General features: G+C 36.3%; 1 pseudogene; it reads right to left on the reverse strand.

The window, feature by feature from the left end:
• Window positions 1-5,138: 5,138 nt before the first annotated feature.
• On the reverse strand, window positions 5,139-10,559 carry LOC145947981 (uncharacterized; annotated as a pseudogene).
• Window positions 10,560-25,165: the final 14,606 nt, after the last annotated feature.

The following is a 25,165-nucleotide window of genomic DNA, read 5'->3' on the forward strand; positions in this document are numbered from 1 at the left end:
GGATTTGACAATTCGCACAACTCTTGGATACATAAGGATAATACAATTTAATTCATACAAACTGTATTTATTAATTACTCAAAAAATTAAAAAATATATATAATATGTACAACATATAAAAATATATAAGATCTTTATTAATACATCCTTTCCGTTACTATATGAAATACATACACATATGTTACATAACATTATATCACACATACATTATATTACATTATATTTTATAAGGGTATCTGGTAATGTCCCCATGGTAATGTGTCGGTCGAATCAGGTATGATATACCGCTTATCGTCGTACGGACTTAGAGCAATTTTCGTCTCGCGAATGGTGTATACTTCATGCAATTTCGATCTAATACATGACTGACTACGTGTCATTTCAATCTCTTCATTCAGGCACCGCGTATAATCGTTGAATGTTATCGTTCTCGCGACAACGTTACTTTTGACACCTTTAACCTTTTTTGTATCTTTCTTACCATCTACTCGCAAAGCGTACATTTTTGCTCTAAGTCCTACAAATTCAGTCATTATCGTACCGTTATTTTCATCTTTCATTAGACCTGGCACCTTTTTATTCACAAGCGGTATACCGTACGCGTTGTCAATTGGATAATCGCTCGTATCGAATCTAGCGATATCGCGTTTCATATTTTCATACACGTCTTCGCATTTAATATGATATATTAAACTATCTGTATCGGTGTACATTACCCGACATCTGTCACGATAGAGCGGTGACATGTACTCGTAGTGAAATTCATACAGACACACTTTCGATATATCGAGTATACACATACCAACATAGATTGGTTTGTTAAATTTTACTTCTAGTTTACGTAATTCTACAGCAATTAAATTTTCCGAAAAGACGCTCCTGCTATGGAAATTTGGTTTAGCAATCATCGCCTCTGCTCCGTATCGTCCGTCCCACTTTGTCAATAATTTTACATCGACACGATTACGCACATTTTCCATCGTTTTGCCAAATACCGCATTATTCATCAATTTGTATAAATTTTTTTCGAAATCATTTTTTGCTTGCGTTCTAAATTGCGTATTAAGTTCAATGTAACCGCGAAGCCATGTGGATTGAGTGAATTGTAATATGCGATGTATTTTTGTAACTTGAATGCCGTGATGCGTACATTGCTGCAGGTTACGGTAGTGTATCACGTAACGCTTTTTATCGTATAATGTCGCGAGCAGCTTATCTTCCCGCTTACCGGGTGGTTTATCGCGTGTCGGGCAAAACGGTAGGTCAGTGTGCGCGTCGTGAAGACATTGTGGATATTCTAAATCTACTTCGAGGATATAGCCTATAGGCGAATCGAGCGTGATAGATGATATATCAAAATTAGATATGTCATCGACCCATCGAAAATCGGCGTAAGGCAACGGTTGGCACATTGCCCATCCATACAAATTATTTACATCTAAATACATTAAATATGATGATGGTTTCGACGGATCATACGATTGCATGTACTTGTTATTAGCATGGGTGTATCTATTAGAACATTGACTTAAACCACCGCGTATTCCCCGTTCGATAAACATAACCATATCGATATCGGTAAGCAATTCGAATGTTATATTTGTGTGTTTTAACATGGCATCCCATGTATACCCGGGAAGAGTATAATAATACGCAGGGTCGAGTCCATAACTCGCGATGCAAGTGTCGCGAAAGTTTTCAAAAATATCTGCTAATAACATGACATCAATTTTTAAATATAGATCACTATATTCGCCTAGCGTTCTAAGGGAGAATCGGTTCCAGACGTTCTCGGCGTGCGCGTAATCGCTCTCGGATATTGTGCTACCGGTCAAAGAACTGTAAAATGATTCGCGCGGCGGTAAACATGTATCTTGCAATTTGTCGATACAATCTATATATTCGTATGGAAAGACACCCTTCCGTGTTAATAGATTGAAATTTTCTGTCGGTAAATTTTGAAATTCCGATTGTAAAATTTTTAGTTTCTCTTTATTCAAAAAAGATGCTAATTTATCAAGACTTGCAGCGAGAAATTTATATGAATCGATAAAACGTAATTTTATATGATTTTTCGAATTGTCTTGTGTCAATTTAACAGTCTTTGTAAATGAAATATATTTTTCCTTCGTTATCGGAAGTAATTCGATTTCCCCTTCGAACGCTGTAGCTATATCCTCGATAATGAAATGCGCGTCGTAACCGGATAGATTATGGAAAACTATTGGAATACAAAAAGTTTCTTTATAATTTAGATTGCAATTTGAGTGCGCGGGACCTCTGTATCGTCCAGTCAGATGGCAATGATCGCGTACGCGTGTATCGTCTTGTACGAATGGTTTTTCGCATATATGACAATGCGTTGCGCTGTGAAATTTTTTCCACTCGTCTAATGTTAAATTTACCATGGGAACATTTGTCGTTAAAACAGTCTTTATACGTAACGCTAAATTTTTAAGTTCTTCAGCGAACCATGAAACGCAATCAACGCTACGGCGAGAATTATACGCGGATAACGAGTTGTCGTACGAACAATGCATATAATAAGCGATGCTGAATACCTTGTGATGTTGATGTTGATAATTTGTCGCTTCTTCGGTCTTTGCCAAAACGCATTCCAAGTCGGCGTACACTACAAATGGAAGTCGCTCCTTTCTGTTGTAGTTGTCAAACGATAACCACTTGTCTTTATCGCTTGGTAACCGGATAGCGCAGTCGTTTATCTTTCCGCAGTCTACTGTATGTGACTGCAACTTGTTCTCCGATCCGAAATAGTGCAAGCATCTATGAATGAAAAAAAAAAAAATTACAATTTTATTTACAATTATATTTTAATATATAATTCGCAATAAATATACACACCGATCGCAGATATATTTCTTGTGACCATTTTTGCTCAATTGTGTATTCACAAGGCGGGATAGATTCTTGATCCACGCGAAATGTCCAACGCTGTTACTGTCTTGCACATACAGCAAGTTGACATGCTTGTCTTTCTTTTGCTCCGAAAGACGTATCGGGACGATGTTATTATTCTCAATACTATATACATTGATGGAGATATTATTTGCTAGTTCAAACTTTTTAATTTGATTTATGGTCATTGGAAATTCAATGTCTTGGAGATTCAGCACTGTCGTGTAATGAGGATATGACGATGTTCTCTCATTATATTTTGCAACTGGATGCAGAGCGGCCACCACTGACCACGCGAAACATGCATTGTCCGTTGATCGCACGTTCACCACCGCTCTCTTTGTCACAATTTGTCGCGGCAAGTTTAGATAACACCCTGCGCGCATTGAATTATACTTGTTTATATTTATAGTCAAGTTAATTATTTGTGACAACGCCCAACCACTATCGCGTTCTTGAAACTCTTCTAGCGATGCTAGCGTGGGCTCGATAACGCGGCGCTCGTACCACTCGTGTAAATCGGACGTGCGAAAGAGTTCATAGTTTTTTGTATTGACACTTTTGTTGGCGCGTTTATCACCGGACACAAACTCACCATTAAACACGGTGTTCACTTTTACATTAATGTGTTTTTGCATCACTTTCTGCACGTGTTCGATCACAATGTCTTTGGCATCTTCGAGAAATTGACGAGGTTCGATGTAATTATTGTTTATTACCGTACCGGTTAAGATGCGGCTCTCGAACGCCGTATCAATCTCTCGCCAAACTAGTCTTTCCGCGTTATTGTCGCCACTGTATTCACCACCACTGGATATAAATTGTTTCTGCAATCGAATTTTTGCACCCTCGAGTCGCGCGATTCTAGCCACCAAAGACTGTCTATTTCCAATCGAGAGTCGCGGACGCTTGTTACGGCTGTATCCTTCGAGCAAATTGATAAATTCCTCGCAGCGCAGCGCCCATGCAAAATATTCACCCAAGGTGGTGACTTGGCGGGACCGCTCCAACAGATCGCGTTCGTTCTGCTCGATGTTTTCCATTATTTCTTTTATTCACTATTATACCACTAACACTTTTAATACAAGAAAGTAGCCACTAAACTTTTTTCACCGCTACATCTATGCGCTTTCAAATCGTACTATGGTTTGACGCGCTCTCATCCTCCTTATATATTTCACCTAATTCTATCTTCTTTTCTAACATTTGGCGTATCTCAAAAGATAGTTTCCCGAGATATTGGTTTTATGGATAGAGGAGTAAGGACACAAGCAGCCGAACGTTTGCGCCGATACGTTGCATTCTTCCTTTAAAAATATTAAGAAAAAATGTTTCGCTATCTGTTTACGACCGATTTTCTGCGAGGGTACAAAGCAGCCGAACGTTGGCGCCGATACGTTGCATTCCTCCTTAAAAATATTAAGAAAAAATGTTTCGCTCTCGTTTATGGAGGATTTTCCGCGAGGGTACAAAGCTGCCGAACGTCAACGCTTTTGCACCTAATCACGTTTCAACATGTTCGTCGCAGCGTTGGCCCTAAAATCTTCATTTCTTTCCTAATGTCCATAAAATGAAAAACATAGTTTTATGGATTCTAGAACGCTCCGTTGACAAGTTCGAGCAGCCGGACATCGGCGCTTCCGTAATAAAATTATTCTAATGAGGATACAAAATTGTCGATCGTCGGCGCTTGTTCTATACCTTTTTGGGAAAATGTCTAGGATCCCTCATAAAAAAAAAAAAAAAAGTCGTAAAGATATCCATCTACAAATATTGCACTCAGAAAACTCTCCTCCCTCCTTTGTCGAAACATCCCCTCCACCCGCGTGACGTCAGCCCCCGCGCCTACGAGTTCCCCCGCCCCGCGTGACGTCATACCCCTCGCCACGGAGAACCCCCCGCGCCCCGCATTCCCCTCGGAGCCCCATGGGTTAGAATTGGCATAGTATACCTACTTCAGTATCATTCAGATTAAATTGAATGCAGTGTGTTGCAATATGTTTTCTTAATGTTGTACCGCGTAAAGTAGTTGATTGACTTGCGTTACATTGTTCGGCAAATGTACGCATTAAAACACAGGCTCTCAGGTATCGGTGTCTATCTTTGTCGACAGCAGGTAGTCCAAAAATATAAGGGTTTTTCTTTGGTACATTAGCTTCTTCACGATATTTCAAGATTAAAGTGATGCAATCAAATAACTCATTTGACAATAAAACAAGCACTGTGCGTCCCAGTTTTCCTCTGATGCAAAATCGAACATATTTCTCTGCAATTTTTCTATCTTCCATCGATAATGATTTATAAATATCACTGTACATATTTTTATTTACTTTTTCATAATTTTCAAAATCTTCTATCAGTGCTCGCTCAATTTCTCCTGCTCGTCGTCTATTAAAGACATGTGTTGAAGTTAATGTTACTTCTGCTAAAGAAATCCATTTCTCATATGAAAAGGACTCTTTTAATGCTGCATATGCTTCAGTTCTCATTTTTGCCAAATGTGTGTGTAATTTTTTAATATCTTCCAATGACGGGAGATTTATTTTCTTGTGCCTTTTATGTGCGGACTGCGTTTCAATAACTGTTTTGTTGACACTCGTACCTATATCCACAACTAACAGTTTTAAAAAGTCTTTAACTAATTTTTTCTTCTCTTCATCTTGAGTCTTGATGCATTCCATAATGAGAAGATTTCCTATATGCTTAATAAGTGTTGACAAGTTAGCCGCTACTGCAGGAGTTTTATAAAGTTGTTCTTCATTGTCATATCCTGCAACTATATTAATTGCTGAAATACAGTCGTCATATATTTGTGGATGATACAGCGACTGAAAATCTTCTATATTCGTATTTATCTCTTTTAACGCTATAAGAAAACGGCCTAGTAGACGCAATCGTGCACGAATCATATCATGCTGATGTTGGGATTTATATTTAACACACAACTTATTCGCATATATAATCAATAATTTGTCATATCTCACAATACGTGTTACATCATCTTCTCGCATAACAGGAAACACTGTTTTCCTTAAACACTCACTTGCTATTGAATGTATTCTACCAGTGATTTTTCTTCCCATAATCATAATATTTTTATTTTTTCGAAAATCTTTCTTAAGACAAGCTCGAGCATGATGACGTATTGTGCTTTTTGCGAAAAATCCTTTACATTTTACGCAAACAACAAAATCTTTAGCAGTCTTATTAGATTTCTCATTTGGACGTCTGCATACAATTAATTGCCCAGTATTAAATTCTGAGTTGGTGTTAAATTTAAAATTACCCATTTTTCGAATAGTCTCTATTATTTTCTTCCTTTCTGGGTTTTTTCTAGGCAGAATGGCAAATTTTTTTACATCAGGCTCGTTAGAGTGTACTGTTTCCAAATGTCGTGCAAGCTGTGATTGCAACTTCATACAAAAAGTGCAATAATTTTGTTTTGATTTTAAATTAGACTTTTGAACATACATAGCTTCATCGTTACATGCTGATGTACCAACAACATTTGTACTTGATGTATCAAAACTGGAAGTGGATGAAATACTTCTGTTAACAATTGGCACTTGCTTTTGAGGAGATTTGCTATATAAAGAACTGTGTTCTGAAGGTATATATTCTTCATCATCACTTTCGTCCTTATCATTATCTAATATCAAAGAAAAACAAAGAAATTATATAACTATGAACAAAGGACACAACTCCCATATCATTGAAAAATTAAAGCACACAATATTTGTATGTCAATGTATATATTACCAAAAGATAAAAAATAATGTTCAAAGTAGAGGTAATAAAATTGATTTATCTTAATTTTAATGTATTTCAAATATACAGAGCACAATATTGCATGAATTACATTACTTAAATTTATAATTAGTCTTGTAAAAGTTTAAATTTATAATTAATCTTGCAAAAGTATAAATTTATAATTAGTCTTTATAATTAAAATCACTAAAAGCTTAAGATAAAATTAATGAAACAAAACTATTGCGCTTTTTGCATGAAGTTGCAATCGCAGCTTGTACGTTATATGAAAATAATAACAAGCTTGATGTAAAACAGTAGCAACGTCAATGTTATAAGAATTATGTCCATTAATATATATATCATATATTACACATATAATATTGTGAGATTTATTAATTTATAAAGAAAAAGAAAACAAAACTACATACTATAAGACACTGGCACATCAACAATTTCTGGATCAGGCATATCATCTCGGCAAGGAGATAACACACTTACACGTCCTGCATCAGTTTCTGTATGATTTATTGAAGATATAAAAATAGATTAGTAAATAATATCTAAAATAATCCGTGTTTACAAGATTATACTTTAAACAAATCTTAAAATGTCAGTTTATAAATACTTAATAAAAACTTAAATTGTATTACTGTATTATCATATTTATTTTTATTTTGTCTAAAATTTTATCATTTCTTATGTGTATTTGAAACTATAAAACCTGTTTTCTCTAAATTTATATAACTGGAGATACAATCTTTTATCTCTAAAAAATATAAATATACATAAACATTAATGTTTATATTTTAATTTAAGTGGTTTTCTATTACTTTTGTGATATGCTCAGTGTTGTGCTTAGATGATTTTAAAATTAGCTAGATAAAGATGAGATAAAAATATTTAAATTAATTTTAGATAAAATGATAATTTTGTTTTAAATATATGTATCTAAATAAAAGGTAAAATTATATGGCAATTCATCTAGATAATTTTCAAGATAATAATTTTTAAGACTGCTTATATAAACATAGTTTAAAAAAATGTAAATTATAAAAAGGATATAAAAATATATGTATTTATATTTCTACTTATAAATTTTTATGACTTATTGCTTAAGTTCTACTATTTAAGTATTTTTATGTGCTATGATTCTAAATCAAAATTATCTGAAAATTATTCAAGATAATTTAGTAAAAATAATAGTTTTTCTCATCTATGATGCAGATATACATAATACATATTTTTATTATCTATATCTATATAAAGATAAGATGACGCCAAAGTTTCATCTAGATGATCATCTATATAATTTTATTCAGATAACAGCAAACACTGGACATGCTTATATATGCATATATATATATATATTTTTTATTGCATTTATTCCTTATTTTTTTATAGTTTGTGTATATTTATATTTGTTTATGAGTTTATATTTTTATATAAAAATAATTCAATTTCTACATACCAGTCATGTTAAAACTTAATCTCCTAACACACTCCTTATTGATTATAACAGATCCATTAAGTGAATCTGCAAACAAAACATAAGATTAGACAAACGGACAAATACATTTATTCAACAATGCAATAAAACATTGCATATTATTTAAAATGTAAAAATATGAAACAATATTTAAAATTTAATTTTAACAATAATGCATACCAGATAAAGAAATATTTGCGTCTGCTGTTTCAATATTATCATTCATGAAAAAGTTATTCGGCATGACAGTTTCAATGGTCTCATTTTGATTTGTAAAGATTATTGTGCCAATATCTAAAACAATATATACATATAAGAAAAAATATTATTTCATACAGATGATAAAATAGCGCTTAGAAATATAGTTGATAACATTATCGAAACTTACCAAAATTTGCTGAGAGATCTGTACTCTCTTGATAATCACAGTTATCAATAATCACGGTAATTTCTTCTCTCGCACATTTACCAGTATTTGATGCAACATCGGTCATCTCCTCATTACAATTTCTGTTTGACACAGATTCAATATTTTTATCGCTTTTATGCATAGACATTATTATGCGAGATTCACCGGTATTTAATAAAACATCATTCTTTTTAGTAATAGACTCCTTGTTTAATATCACAGACTCATTGCCTTTGTTTTTATCCATAAAACTTATCAAATTAATATCTACGAGAGAAGAAATACATAATTATCGCATACATATGATAAAATAAGTATTACAAACAACATCGATATGAGTTAAACTAAATAATTAGAAATGTGCACATTTACCAGTATTTGATGCAACATCGGTCATCTCCTCATTACAATTTCTGTTTGACACAGATTCAATATTTTTATCGCTTTTATGCATAGACATTATTATGCAAGATTCACCGGTATTTAATAAAACATCATTCTTTTTAGTAATAGACTCCTTGTTTAATATCACAGACTCATTGCCTTTGTTTTTATCCATAAAACTTATCAAATTAATATCTACGAGAGAAGAAATACATAATTATCGCATACATATGATAAAATAAGTATTACAAACAACATCGATATGAGTTAAACTAAATAATTAGAAATGTGCACATTTACCAGTATTTGATGTAACACCGGTCATCTTCTTATTATAATCTTTGTTTGGCACAGATTTATTATTTTTATCGCTTATTTCATTTATAGACATTATTATGCGAGATTCACCGATATTTAATGAATCATCAATCTTTTTAGTAGTAGACTCTTTGTTTAGTATCACAGAATCATTGCCTTTGTTTTTATCTGTAAGACTTATCGAATTAATATCTACGAGAGAAAAAATACAGATGATTATTGCATACATATGATTTATAAAATAAGTATTACAAACATCATTGATATGAGTTAAACTAAATAATTGGAAATGTGCACATTTACCAGTATTTGATGTAACATCGGTCATCTCCTCATTACAATTTCTGTTTGACACAGATTCAATATTTTTATCGCTTTTATGCATAGACATTATTATGCGAGATTCACCAGTATTTAATGAAACATCATTCTTTTTAGTAATAGACTCCTTGTTTAGTATCACAACCTCATTGCCTTTGTTTTTATCTATAAGACTTATCGAATTAATATCTACGAGAGAAAAAATACAGATGATTATTGCATACATATGATTTATAAAATAAGTATTACAAACATCATTGATATGAGTTAAACTAAATAATTGGAAATGTGCACATTTACCAGTATTTGACGTAACATCGGTCATTTCCTCATTACAATTTCTGTTTGACACAGATTCAATATTTTTATCGCTTTTATGCATAGACATTATTATGCGAGATTCACCAGTATTTAATGAAACATCATTCTTTTTAGTAATAGACTCCTTGTTTAGTATCACAGCCTCATTGCCTTTGTTTTTATCTATAAGACTTATCGAATTAATATCTATGAGAGAAGAAATACAGATGATTATTGCATACATATGATATATAAAATAAGTATTACAAACATCATTGATATGAGCTAAATTAAATAATTGGAAATGTGGACATTTACCAGTATTTGATGCAACATCGGTCATCTTCTCATTACAATTTCTGTTTGACACAGATTCATTATTTTTATCGCTTTCATCCATAGAAACTATTATGTGAGATTCACCAGTATTTGATGAAATATCAATCTTTTTAGCAACAGACTCCTTTTTTAGTATCACAGAATCAATGCCTTTGTTTTTATCTATAAGACTTATCGAATTAATATCTACGAGAAAAGAAATACATGATTATTACATACATATGATAAAATAAGTGTTACAAACATCACATTGATATGAGTTAAACTTACCACAAAATTTTAGAAAATTAGTTCTTTTGCATAATATATGTGGTTTATTTGTTATAATATTTTTTTTAATATCTTGTGTTACGTCCGGCGGACTTCACGATTCTTTTCTTTCCCACGACCAAGGCGAAGTTTGTTGTTAGGTAAATAAAAAAGGAAGAAAAAAGATAATAATAATCTAAGCGGCACGTATATAATAAAACGAAAACGTGCCCAGCGAAACGGACAGCTGCAGATATCGTGAGCGACCGATAAATATTACAAAATCGGTAAATAAAAGAGACCAGGCGGAAAGATGCCGAAAGCGGATTCTTGCCGACACCCTCGCGAATAATAAGTTAAAATCACATATCGGCAAAACATAAAGACGGCGAGAACGCGCCGAAAGCAAATCCTTCCCTAGTAAAATTAGGGGAAAACAAATAATGAAAACGAAAGTGTGCAAAATAAGATAGCACACCTGCGGGTATTCTCGCGAGAAAGCGGCGAAAAATATAAAGATTAAAAAGATGCCACACGCATCGCCTCTCAGCAAACAAGCTCTAAGCCACACGCGAGGGCAATAAAGCGAGAACCCGCCGATAAAAGCGGCACTAACAAACGACAAATATCGCGATATAGGAAAAACTAACAACAAACACCGCCGCCGATATCGAAATCTCGAGAGGATAATAAAAATATAAACCTCAACAAATTCTCCATTGGTCAAAACCTAGGGCCCTAAACAAAAGCCCTGACCAATCCCGATAAACTTTTAAAGTCAAGAGACGCCTCCGGGACTGAAAGGGCGTTATTGAAAAATTCCCTATTCGTCAGGAAATATTAACAAACTAACGGGAAGGAGGAGCAAGAAGGTATATATACCCGTGACATCTCTCAGAGAATATCAATCTTTTCTCAAACCTACGCTCGCGGATCAATCGCGAAAAGTTGTATCACCATCCTTCGAGTGAATCTCGAACTCGTGAGCATTCGCAGTGACATTTGTGAAATCATCGTGTGCCCAGTGCTCACCGAGTACGACGATTTTCGCGAGTGAACAACTGCGAGTGGAACACCATCCTCACGGAGGAGTCCGTAGCCAAATTCACACCTGGAATAATTAACACCTACCCGCGCACTCCATAAGTAGTAAGTTATCAAGCACGCTACATCTCCACCCTTACTAATAATACTTAAAATAATTCTGGGACTTCAATTAAATTATAATTGTTTTCCTTTTTAATTTATTAATTTATTATCCTTGTTAAATTCTAACTTCGAAAAACTGTCCTTTCTTCCCCCATCCTTATCTCTCTCTCTCTCTCGAAATCACTGTGGATTTCCCGCGATAGCGGAGCAATCCGTGATTTCTATCATCCCCTTACCTTTTGAAATCACTCCGGATTTCCCGCGATAGCGGAGCAATCCGTGATTTCTTCCATCTCCTCTTTCTCTCGAAATCACTCTGGATTTCCCGCGATAGCGGAGCAATCCGTGATTTCTATCATCCCCTTACCTTTTGAAATCACTCCGGATTTCCCGCGATAGCGGAGCAATCCGTGATTTCTTCCATCTCCTCTTTCTCTCGAAATCACTCTGGATTTCCCGCAATAGCGGAGCAATCCGTGAATTCTATCATCCCTTTATCTTTTGAAATCACTTCGGATTTCCCGCGATAGCGGAGCAATCCGTGATTTACTCTCTCTCACTCTCTATTTCTCTCTCTCTCTCTCTCTCTCTCTCTCTTGAATGAACAAATAAGTAATACAATAACTAACTAAATTATTAAATAATTAAAATATCAAAATTATATAAAAATAAATATATATATATATATTTTTTTTTTCTCTTACAAGAACTCCCAGAGTTATTTTTCAGTAAAAACTCTTCTTGCCCGGTTACTTTATTATTCGCTCTCGTAGTGGAAAATCCAAGGAGACGACCCTCGCGAACCGCTGTTAAATTGGCGCGAAACCGGCGTAATAGGCGGTTAAAGAAAGCGTTGGCACGGAGTCTGGCTGCGGGCGAAACCTTCGGCTCCCTAGAAAAAATTAACACACCGATCCATACAGAGACAACTAATACATATCACCCTACGGTCTCTCCTATTTCCTCACCCGAACATATAGAAACCCCGCTGACGCCGTCTCCCGCTACCTCTGCTTCTGCAGAATTTTTCGATTCCCCGCGAACTCCTTCTCCTCTTTCTCCCGAACCCGCTATACCTCAGCGGGCCCCTTCCCCTCACTCCTCTGTTTCCTCTGAGGACGCCGATTCTCCGCGGAGCCCTTCTCCCTTTCTTCCCCCTGCTTCTCCCGAACGCCCTGAGCCACCTAGATCTCCGTCTCCGGCTCCCTCAACAATCACCCTTGAAGATTCTCCTCCCTCATCCCCAACGTCCTCTGTAAATAGGGAACATCCGGAAAGGTTTGAGGTAGTAGATATCAGCGACGACGATTCCGAGGAATCAGGATCGCCTGCCAAGCTCTCATACGAGCAATTCAGAGCTTGGCTGATAAACCAGCTCCCAGGGATACGAGAAGTCCCTGAGGAAGCTTTCACGATTGGTCCAGGCCCCGTAGACCACGAGGCCTTACGCGAATTTCTAGAGACCACCGATAGGAATAACATCATCCCCTGGTATGTTCCCGGGCGAAGATATCCTTTAGCCGTCCCTGCACACCTTCTCCTACGAACCTATCCCCCCTCCACCGCCATAATTACCGAACTCATATAACCTAGAAGTCTCTCTTACACGCACACACATGGACACTAATTTTATATACCTATTACCATTTAAATTATTGTAACCACCAATCGGGACCCTAAAATTTAAACAATAACTCTTACCCCTTTCTGCCCCGATTGAAGACCTCCGTACTAATGTATCACCCGCGACACATACACATACATTCACTCTTCATTAGCAACTAAGTCCGTCAATAATATTATTATGTATATAAATTCTTTCGTCTTTATATTAGGAATAAATTTATAAATTTCAAAATAAATGATTTTCATTTATTAATAACCCGTTCCCACTTATTCCCGTAAACCAGGATCGCACAAGGTCCCATCCTGCGTAAAAGAGATTAAATTCTCTTGCCAAAAAGGGACCACCGAGCGAACGGCCCTTTAAATAGAGTAAGAGCGACCCTTGCGGTCGTTGACCTATTTGGGCCCAGACGTTCGTTCGGGTCGAACAGACGGATAGTCTGCCGTCGTTCGAAAAGATAAATTTAGTTACGTCCTTCCTTTCGACTCTTCCTTCCTTGAGTCTGGACGTAACATAAATAAAAATTTGGGGGCTCGTCCGGGATAGAAATGTGCGATTCCTGGTAGCGGTAATGAGTAAAGGAACAAGAGGTCAAACTGATAAAGATCAAATAGAAGAACTATATAAAACTGCATTAACAACACCACATAGAACACGCAAATCTAAATCTAAACCATCTGATTCCGAATTAATTCACACATCCACACCTTTAGTACCTTCAACTTCGACATCTCGCCAAATAAATTTTTTGTTAAAAGATCCTTCCTCAGAATTCGATTTAACTGAAAATACTTTAGTAGCCGAATCGCCCGAGCCAGATTCCGACGATTCCGCCGATATAACTACTGAAACAATAAAAGATCAAATCGAAAAATTTGATATCGAAAGCGATCCCGAAAATTTACTTTCTTTTAACATGGCGCAACCTAACCCCTTTGCTACCTTAAAATACGCGGTAGACGCCGTCCCCTTTTTTGACGGTAGTAACATTCCGCTAAATTATTTTATCGAGGGTTGCGAGGAAGCGAAAGCTATGCTTCCTAAGGAAGCAGAGGCTCAATTTACTAAAATTATAAGAACTAGAATAGTGGGAGAAGCGCGTCGAACAATTCGGGATGAAGATTTTGATACTGTATTGCAATTAACTACTTATTTAAAGAAAATTTATGGACCCACTAAAAATGTATATCAGTTACAAGGAGAACTAGGATGTATTTATCAAAGGAATGAAGAGGATGTCGTCACTTACGCAAATAGAGTTAAATTACTTGGAAAACAAATATTGGAAGCATATCGAAGTTCCGGTCACATTTTACCCAATCAAAATATAAAAACAACGGTAGAAAAAGACATGTGTAAGTGTTTTATTAGAGGGCTAAAGCCTGAAATAGAGCAAAGAATCGCTAGAGATTTAGACGTACAAGAAACTGTAGCCGACGCCCTAAGGATAGAAAGAGAGCTTCGAGAGATGACAGGTTTGCGCCAAGGCCAAGGCGTTAAAACAGGCCAATCACCGTACACTAATCAAGTGCGGGAAATCTGTCAGATCTGTTTCAAAGAGGGACATGCCGCAAGTAGTTGTAGGAAACTCGTTCAATTTTCCTTACAAGGGCACGATTTTCAAACGAATAACGGAACGGAGATTTTAATTTGCCAAATATGCAAAAAACGCGGCCACAGTGCGGATAAATGTCGCCAACGCGATCCTCGCGCTCGTCAGTCAGTAAACGTAATTCAAGAAAAAATTACTATATGTCAATTATGTTCAAAAACCGGCCACGACGCCAAATCATGCCGACAAACTACTTCCCAACAACAAATTAATAAATCGGTTACTTGTCAATGGTGTGAAAGGCCTGGCCATTCGGCTAGTAATTGTTGGAAAAAACAGAACGAGGAAAGAAGTTTGGAAAGTAGACCGAAAGTTTCATGCCAACTTTGCGATAAATTCGGACACTCCGCTAAGGATTGTCGTGTTAAAATAAATCAACAACTGACAACGAAGAACGATACATTCTGCAGATATTGTAAAGAACAAGGCCATCTCCTTGAAAATTGTCAGTTACGCAACGCAACTAATAATCGTCGAAAAGAAAATAATCAGGGAAACTACACAGGTCCCTCGGGGTCGGGTGCACAACGGGGGACCGGACAGACTTCACACCCGTCGACATCTCAAGAAGTCAAGTAGGCCGTCAAACCATCGACATACGACCCGTAACAGTAAACCTCGATAAACATAGTCGCGTGCCTACTGTTCAGGTCCAAATTAACGAAATACCATCGCAAATAACCTTTCTATTAGACACGGGATCCGGACCAAATATAATCAAGGAAAATTTTATACCTAAAACTCTAAAAATTAACTATACAAATATATTAAAATTAAATGGTATAAATAATCATCCCGTATATACGCTCGGAGAAGTCGCTTTAAATCTCCTTGGAATTCCGATATCTTTCCATTTAGTATCTCGCGACTTTCCGATTCCACAATCCGGAATATTGGGAAATGATTTCTTTAAACAAACATCATCGAAAATAGATTACGCTCAAGGATATCTGACCGTATCCAAAGTTAACATACCGTTTTTCTCACCGGAATCTATAATAGTGTCTCCGAGATCCGAATCATTATTTTATGTAAGGATAGAAAACCCCGAAATAAAGGTGGGATATATACCAAAATTAAAAATAGAACATGGAATTTACTTAGGAGACACTATTGTAGAGAACATCTCCGGAAAAGCATATCTCAATGTTATAAGTACTTTAGACGAAGAAGTGGAAGTCCGCGTACCCACTTTGCGTTTAAAGCCGTTGGATCAATTATTTGACGACCATAAATCCGACTGTCCGACGATCAACAATTACGATGAAGTTTCATCTATAAACGAAGAACCAATGAACACCAACGAAACTTATATTGATATCGAAGACGAAGAAGAAATTTTCGAGGATGAAGAAAAATTTACGGAAATAACTCGAAGGACAAACAAAATTAATGTTGACAAGGGGAATAAAAATTCTCCTGAAAATTTTAATAATTCAAAAATCCTTGGAGAGGGAAGTTACCAAACCTCTCCTGAAAATTTTAATAATTCGAAAATTCTTGGAGAGGGAAGTTACCAAACCTCTCCTGAAATTTCATATAATCCAACAATTAACGGAGAGGGAAGTTACCAAACCTCTCTTGAAAAATTGAATAATTCTAGTAAAGGGAAAAATTATCAAATCTCTCTCAAAAATTTAAATGATTCAAAATCCCTTGGAGAGGGAAGTTACCAAACCTCTCCTGGAGGGGATATTTCTAGAACTTCGGAGGGAAATTTCCAAACCTCGACAGAAAATTCTAGCTCCGTCAATTGCGAGGAGGGAAGTTACCAAACCTCACTACGCGATTTGACACAATCTTGTTCTAATTTAAGAGAGAAAAATTCCTTATCAATTCTAGATATCAAATTTCCGAAAGTTGGATTATTCACAGAAGACCACAATGACAAATTAAAGTCATCTCATGTCACTATAAAAGACCTTCTTGAAAAGGCACAAAAATATTTAAATATTGAAAAATTAAACATTAAAAACTCTAAACGCATGAAAAACAGAACCAAACCGTCTTCGAAAGTTTCGACGTCTTTATTAAATAAATCGCAAGAAATTATAGATAAATTTATGCGAAAACGAAAATCTAAACATAAAAGAAAACAACAACAAATTAACGATGCAAGCAACGATTTGCATAATTGCCTGGTGGTTTCCGAGAAAAAGGAGAAAGACCGCTTTATACAAATTACCGAATTATTACGATTGGAACATCTAAATGAAAAGGAACAAGAAAGTGTAAAGAAATTAATAACAAACAGTCAAAACCAATTTCATATTCCCGGAGAAAATTTAACTGCAACTCATGTACTCCAACATCAAATACCAACCACAGATGATCGACCAATTAACACTCGTCAATACAGATTCCCGCAACTACATAAGGAAGAAATAAACAAGCAGGTAGAGGAACTGTTAGAAGGAGGCATCGTAAAACCCTCACAATCGCCATACAATACGCCCATATGGATCGTGCCGAAGAAAGAGGACTCCAAAGGAAACAAGCGCTGGAGAATGGTCCTCGACTTTCGGGCTTTAAACGACAAGACCATCGGGGACGCATATCCATTATCTAACATCATAGATATATTAGATCAATTAGGGGGCGCGCAATATTTCTCTGTATGCGACTTAGCATCTGGGTTTCATCAGATAAAAATGGATCCTGCTGACAGTCACAAAACTGCATTCACTACTCCCTTCGGTCACTACGAATTCGATCGAATGCCTTTTGGATTAAAAAACGCTCCTGCAACATTTCAGCGCCTAATGGATTTAGTATTAACAGGATTACAGGGCGAAGAATTATTTGTTTATATGGACGACATTGTTATTTATGCTACTTCCTTAGAAGAACACGAACGAAAATATAACGCATTAATAGAACGACTTCGCGAAGCTAATTTAAAACTACAACCTAATAAATGTGAATTTTTAAAAACCGAAGTAACTTATTTGGGACACGTAATTGACAGAGATGGAGTAAAACCAGATCCGAAAAAATTAGAGGCAGTACATAAATTTCCCCGACCGAAAACCCCAAGAAATATTAAGCAATTTTTGGGACTTGCCGGATATTACCGGCGCTTTATTCCAAATTTCTCTAAACTAGCAAAACCATTAACAAATCTATTAAAAAACGACACTCGTTTCGAATGGACATCAATTCAAGAAGAATCCTTCGAGATATTGAAACAAAAATTATGTGAAGAGCCAGTACTACAATACCCTGATTTCTCTCGACCATTTATTTTAACTACGGATGCGTCAGGTTTAGCCGTAGGAGGAATACTCTCACAAGGAGAAATAAACAAGGACAGACCTATCGCATACGCTTCCAGAACACTCACGGACGACGAAACGAAATACGACACTTACGAAAAGGAAGCACTAGCCATAATATATTGCGTTAAACACTTCAGACCATACTTATATGGAAGAAAATTCACCCTAGTTACAGATCATAAACCTTTAATGTGGTTTAAAAACGCGCAAGACGCAAATATGAGAATACTTCGCTGGAGATTAAAATTAGCGGAATACGATTACGACGTTGTTTTTAAGGCAGGAAAAACTAACGTAAATGCGGACGCATTATCAAGAAACCCAGTAGATCTTGAAGAAATTGATTGCAAAATAATAAAAGAACGAAAAACATTAAATCCAAATAATCCAGAAGATGCAGAAATAATTTCCAGAATGCTGGAAGAAACCGATGACGAAGAAGAAGAAGACGACGATTTTCAACTATATCTGTCAGATACCGAAGAAATTGAAGGACCGATACTCGAAGAAGAACCCCCTGATAATAATGCCGATCCTATACCTTTTACCCCCGAAGAACTAAACGAACCTCCAGCGTCACAAACTATCGAAAAAGCGCTAATACATGATCCTCCAAAACAAAACAGAATGCAAACAAGAAGTCAGGCGACAAAACGAAATATTAAGAAAAATAATGAAAATCATAATAACAACAAAAACAATACTGAAAAGATAGAAGAAAGAAACGATCCGCCAGACAAAGATCAGGATAACAAAGAAACAGATGGAAAAGAAAGGGAAGAAAGCGATGACGACGAAGAAGAAATTATCAATAAAAATTTAAAATCAAGAAAAACAAAAATGAAATCTACTATCATTGAGAATAAAATAATTAAAAGCAACGTTATAGATTCTCGCGAACTATTATTTCTGCGAAAAGACAATGTCGCGTATTTTGTCGACATTTATGGAAAACCTTTAGACTCAGGATCTGAAAAACTCTTCGAAAGAAACGAACTCCCGAATATAGGACCCCTGGAGTTAGGTAAAGCGAAAGCAATAAAATACAAAACCTACTACCACATAGTCTTACCCATCAGTGAGACGGAACGAGAAGGCCCCACAGCGACTCTCAACCAAATTATCGCGGTCATACACGACTTACGAAATTTGACTGAAAATTTAAATTTAGGAACACTCAGCATTGCAAAAACAGAAATTATCAACAACGTTCCATGGAATAATATCAAATCGCAACTGCAATTAAGATTCATTAATTCCACTACCAAAATAATCATTTGCAACGGACAAATTAAATATCCACCGAAAGATCTACGATCCGTTATAATTGGTGAGATGCACTGTTCGCCGACCGGAGGACATCGCGGCGTCACTAAGGCATACAATAGAATAAAACACAATTACTATTGGGAAAACTTAAAACTAGACGTTCAAGGATACATACAACAATGTTTGCAGTGCCAACTGAGAAAATTAGTACGCGTCAAAACAAAACAGCCTATGATAATCACAGACACACCAGGCTCTTCTTTCGACAAGGTAGCCATGGATATTGTCGGACCTTTACCCAAGACAGAAAGAAATAGCGAATACATTTTGACCTTACAAGATCAGCTGACCAAATACTGTATGGGTATACCATTACAAAACCAAACCTCCGAAACTATCGCAGAAGCTTTCATAGATCGTTTCATCTGCATATTCGGAGCGCCAAAGGCAATATTAACGGATCAAGGAAGAAATTTTATCAGTGATTTAATGAGGAAAATCGCAAAATTATTTAAAATTCGTAAATTTCGTACTACTGCCTTCCACCCACAATCTAACGGATCTTTGGAAAGATCGCATCACGCATTAGGAGAATATTTAAAACAATACGCAAACGAACAAAAACAGTGGGATAGATGGATAAGCCTTGCAATGTTCAATTATAATACTAATGTACACGAAGCAACCAGACATACACCGTACGAATTAGTCTTCGGAAAAATAGCCAGAATTCCTTCGAACGAGCTTTTACCTCCAAGCGACCAATTAGCGAATTACAACGATTATCTAGTAAACCTCGTTACACAACTTCATACAATTCAAGGAAATGCTCGTGAAAACGTTATCGAAGCAAAACACAGATCGAAGAAATATTACGATAGAAAGATTAACCCTCAAACCTTTAAACCAGGAGACCATGTATTTCTCTTAAAGGGGCCAAAACCCGGAAAATTCGGGGATCACTATACAGGACCTCATGAAGTACTGGAAATATTAAATAAAAATAATGTAAAAATTAGAATAAAGAAAAATAGCCGAATCGTGCATCCTAATCGATTGCGAATTTCCTACATTAAAACCACTAAATAATCAACAAAAAGGATTAATTTTCCACAAAAATAAATGTTTTTTTTTATATATATATATATATATATTAAAAATACAAAATATAATATTAATAAAAATAAAGTAGAAATACATAAAGGTTATAAGAGGAAAAAGATACACACACCTACAAAAATAATTAATATTTCAGATGGATCGCAAATTCAGACGAATAATCGCAATATTAATAATACTAGCAGTATACCTGCATCCAACACATGGGCTAATAGGATATGACTGTGGATCTTCCTCCGCAAACCTAACCACGCTATCATTGTTAAACATCGAGGAATGCGATATCCCTCGTAAAGAAATTAAACCGGATCAAGTTTACGTACAGCTGTTACAAATTAATGAATTCGAAGCAGTGCACGTAATACAGTGCAAAGTTGAAATCGACCGATTAGTCAAGAAATGCGGAATGTTTTCTCACACAATGGATGTACATAACGAAAAATATTCATATATAGAAGAAATAACTCGCGAGGCTTGCAGGCGAATGCATAGTTACGGAAGTTATCAAGTAGGACGCACTCTTATCTCAGGACTTAAATCCAATAGCACAATAACCAGACCGATTACGTTAGCTGGTCAAGTAGACAACTACGGCGAATGCCACGGAGGAGCATACTCAGATCCTTACGGAACATGGTCGGACGTCATTGTAGTCGGAACTGTAAAAATCACATTACAGGATTACACTGCCGACGTACGCATCAACACTAATAAAGTACAACTCAGATCCGGCATTACTTGCCAACTCGGCTCTACACATTGCATAGACATCGAAGGAGGAGACACGTATTGGAATACCGTACCTGCAGGTCCCTGTAAATTTAATAACTATGGAATATTATTCGAGGGGTACGCCTACAAAATAATTGACGACGAGCAAGGCCAAACAGTATATTCTCTCACCACACAAGACACAATATTCGCTCTAACCAGTAAAGGCAAACAAGATGTCTGCGGATATTCGATAATACGTACCGAACATCCTAAATTAATGATTTTCGAAACTGTACGAGGAACCGTCGTTTTCAAAAAACAATCGCGCGTTTCAAATCTCGATATCTTCACGTACATGAATTCTAAGTTTGTTTACGTGGAAAAACATATTCGCACGCAAATTAATCAACTTTACCATGACATTTTATTACAACAATGTAATTTAGAGCAACGAATGCTACAAAACGCTTTGGCCATAGCCACACAATCTCCAGATATTTTTGCATATCATCTAATGAAAGGGCCCGGCTATATGGCTCTACTAGCTGGAGAGGTTATTCACATCGTAAAATGCGTACCCGTCGAAATCAAGCTCGCTCAAACAAACCGATGCTACAACCAACTACCCGTGCTTCGGGAAAATCAAACGTATTATTTAACTCCACAAACGCACATATTATTGCAACAAGGAACGCAAACCACTTGCAACACATTAGCACCCGCCATGTATCAGCTAGGAGATTCTTGGTACAAATTTATGCCAAGACCAGTGGATACCATACCGCCGGTCACTATAAAACCATTGACTAAGCCTGTATGGAAATACATCAGCCCAGGATCGCTCGCCACCAGCGGTATATACACGGAAACAGATTTAAAGGACCTACGAGATCATATAATGTTTCCAGCCGAACGACCTGCCGTCCTCAACTCCCTAGCGAGAGGGGTGATGGGAAAAACCATATCCCTGGAAGGGGGATCAATCTCCAATTTACTTGATACAAACACCATAGAAAAAATAGCAATATCTACATGGAACAAATTCTGGAATAAATTTCTATTTTTCGGGAATCTCAGCGCTGGACTAATCGGAATATACCTGAGCATCAGAGTCATAAAACTGACGCTAGACACAATAGTACACGGCTACGCCTTACACACAGTGTACGGGTGGTCCTTGTACCTGCTAGGAGCCCTATGGGACTCCCTAACACATCTACTAATACATTTGAAAACAAGGCAATCGAAAAAATCGAAAGCCAGCGTGCCGGTTCCCTATACCCAAAATAACGAGACACCTGAAACCATCCACACAGAAAACAACACAACTCCAACAGCTACCTACCCCCTCCTCCCCCCACGGGAAGATACTACATATACCTTGGAGCTTAAAGAAGCGAAATTTTAACGAGCAAGGCATACCGCCAATTACAATAACCCCCCCCCCGGTTTTCTTCACATATCAAGCAAGGCATACCGCCAACACAATAAACCCCCTTTTTGGATCTCCCCATGCACCAAAAACAGTAAAATTTTTTTTTATATACAGAAATGGAAACCTCTTACATCGACACTGAATTCTTGACTCGCGGTCGCCTGAAGGTGACCGTGGTAAGAGCGGAATCACCCTTGCTGTTTTGGGTACAACTAAAAAATAGCGCAAGGGAACTCCTGGAAATGGAAGAAGAAATCCAATTCCGGATGGATAGGAGAGCCAATTCATTGCTCGTATACCCTCACCATATGAAGGAGGACTTAGAGGTCGTGGTTAAAGACAAGAAAGGATGGAAGCGAGGGTTTATACAAAGCATAAATAAAAACACTTGGATGGTCAAAATAATGCTCGGCGACTGGGGAAGAACAGTGTGGCGCCGTATGAGCGAAGTGTATCACCTAGAAGACCGTTTTAAGGGGGTATCCTGGCAAGCCATAATATGTGGATTAGCCCACACCGCAGCCCCTAATGGTAGGCAAACGTGGCCAATAATGACACGAGACTGTGTCGACTCCTTTTAGAGGGACAAGATGGATGGATAAATATAGTCCATCCTCTAAGAAAGGGTGCGGCCCTGGTGAAACTCCATATGGAGACCACCAAAATGTTCGATAGAGCATATAACTTTAGGGACGCGCTAATTCGGATTGGCCACGCCGAACTTTGCACAAAAATCACCGCCGACGTGGAACCCTCAGTCTAAAAAAAAAACAAAAAAAAAAAAAAAAAAAAAAAAAAAAATATATATATATATATAACCAGAATTATGTATTAACTTAGAGTTATTGTAGCATTTAAATAATTCTATATATTCTAAATTTTTATTACTCCACTATTCATTTGAAATCTGAATTGTGTATTAATTCAGAATTACTCTAGTGTTTAACAATAAGTATTCCTATAGACCCTAAATTTTCTTTACCTTACTACTACTTCGTTTGAATTTTGAATTATGTATTAGTTAGAATTACGCAAGCGTTTAAGTACTCCCATATATCCCAAATATTAATTACTATTATCATTAGTCACTATATCACCCTACCTTTCCTCTTTATATTATGTACTTCTTTTGCATATTATAATTATAGCGTCATTATTGATGCTACACATTATCATATCATATTATTTTTTTTTGTATTAATTACTATTAGACCATATATATATATATTGAATCGTTATTGGTAATATTTCAACATTTGCGTTCTTAGATTTTAGTTTTTTTGTATACTTATCATGAATATATGTGTTTCTTCTTTAATTACATGCGCAAATTTATACCTTATACTTAACCTCATAATAATAATACTTTGTAAACAAGTGGAACCATTTTCTATCTTAATTACATCATTATCGTCAAAACATACTGCCTGATCATCGGTTGCAGTATAACAATGCCAGTATATCACCATCTTCAATGGACACCCGAGATGCCGGAAGAAGTACGCCAAGGCCCAATCGACGGTGTTAAACCAGGAGACCACCCCGAAACATACCGAAATCTAACAGAACTCCGGTGTGTTACATTAATGGAGGGTGAAATCTATCAAGATACGACTGACTGCAGCAAAATTTGTCAAGAATGCTATGATAAAATATCAGCCGAGGAAAACCAAGAATATGCAACAATACCACCGCATAATTTGGTCCACGAAATATCAGCTGGCGACCAAACAAATTGCACTAAATGCAATAAAGTAATAGTAACAATCAAACCGGCGATAAACTGCAGGGACTGCATAGAAGAATATCTATACGTTGACCAGACATACTTGGCCGAAGGCTGGGGTCAAGCTGTGATCCCCAGAGGGGTAGAAGAGCAATAAAAGGAAGGGACCTGCTACTTGACACCAGAGAACTGACATTTACTACTGACGAAAATCAGGCAGATAAAAACGTGCCTAATTCTTTTCTTTTCTTTATATATAACATATATATATTTTATATATATATATATCCCTCTATTTTCATTAGAATTTTCATACGATAGAAAAAGGGCTCCACACCAGCGTTACATGTATTAGCGGTACTAAATTTAAATAAATAAGTACAATTAAAAATAAGCTATAAGTAAATTGTATAAAAAGCGAGGAAAGGACGAAAGAACAAAGGAAGGGGTTATGGTGGTCGCCTTTTCTTTCCTCCTTTTCTACAAAATATTTAAATAGTAATTAGGAACTCAAAGAAACACATTTAATAAAAACAGAATTAAATGTGAGTCTTTCTACCAAATCGGCAAGTCGTGGCAAGAAAAGAATCGAATTATTCCTCACAGATTCTTTTTGCAAATGTTGTGTTTTTACACCCCCAACATTTGTCTAAGGCGGGGGGTGTTACGTCCGGCGGACTTCACGATTCTTTTCTTTCCCACGACCAAGGCGAAGTTTGTTGTTAGGTAAATAAAAAAGGAAGAAAAAAGATAATAATAATCTA

The sequence above is a fragment of the Prenolepis imparis genome, unplaced genomic scaffold (assembly GCF_030444845.1).
Source record: "Prenolepis imparis isolate NDT839.2.m4 unplaced genomic scaffold, iyPreImpa1.0 SCAF_202, whole genome shotgun sequence".
NCBI classification, from domain to species: domain Eukaryota; kingdom Metazoa; phylum Arthropoda; class Insecta; order Hymenoptera; family Formicidae; genus Prenolepis; species Prenolepis imparis.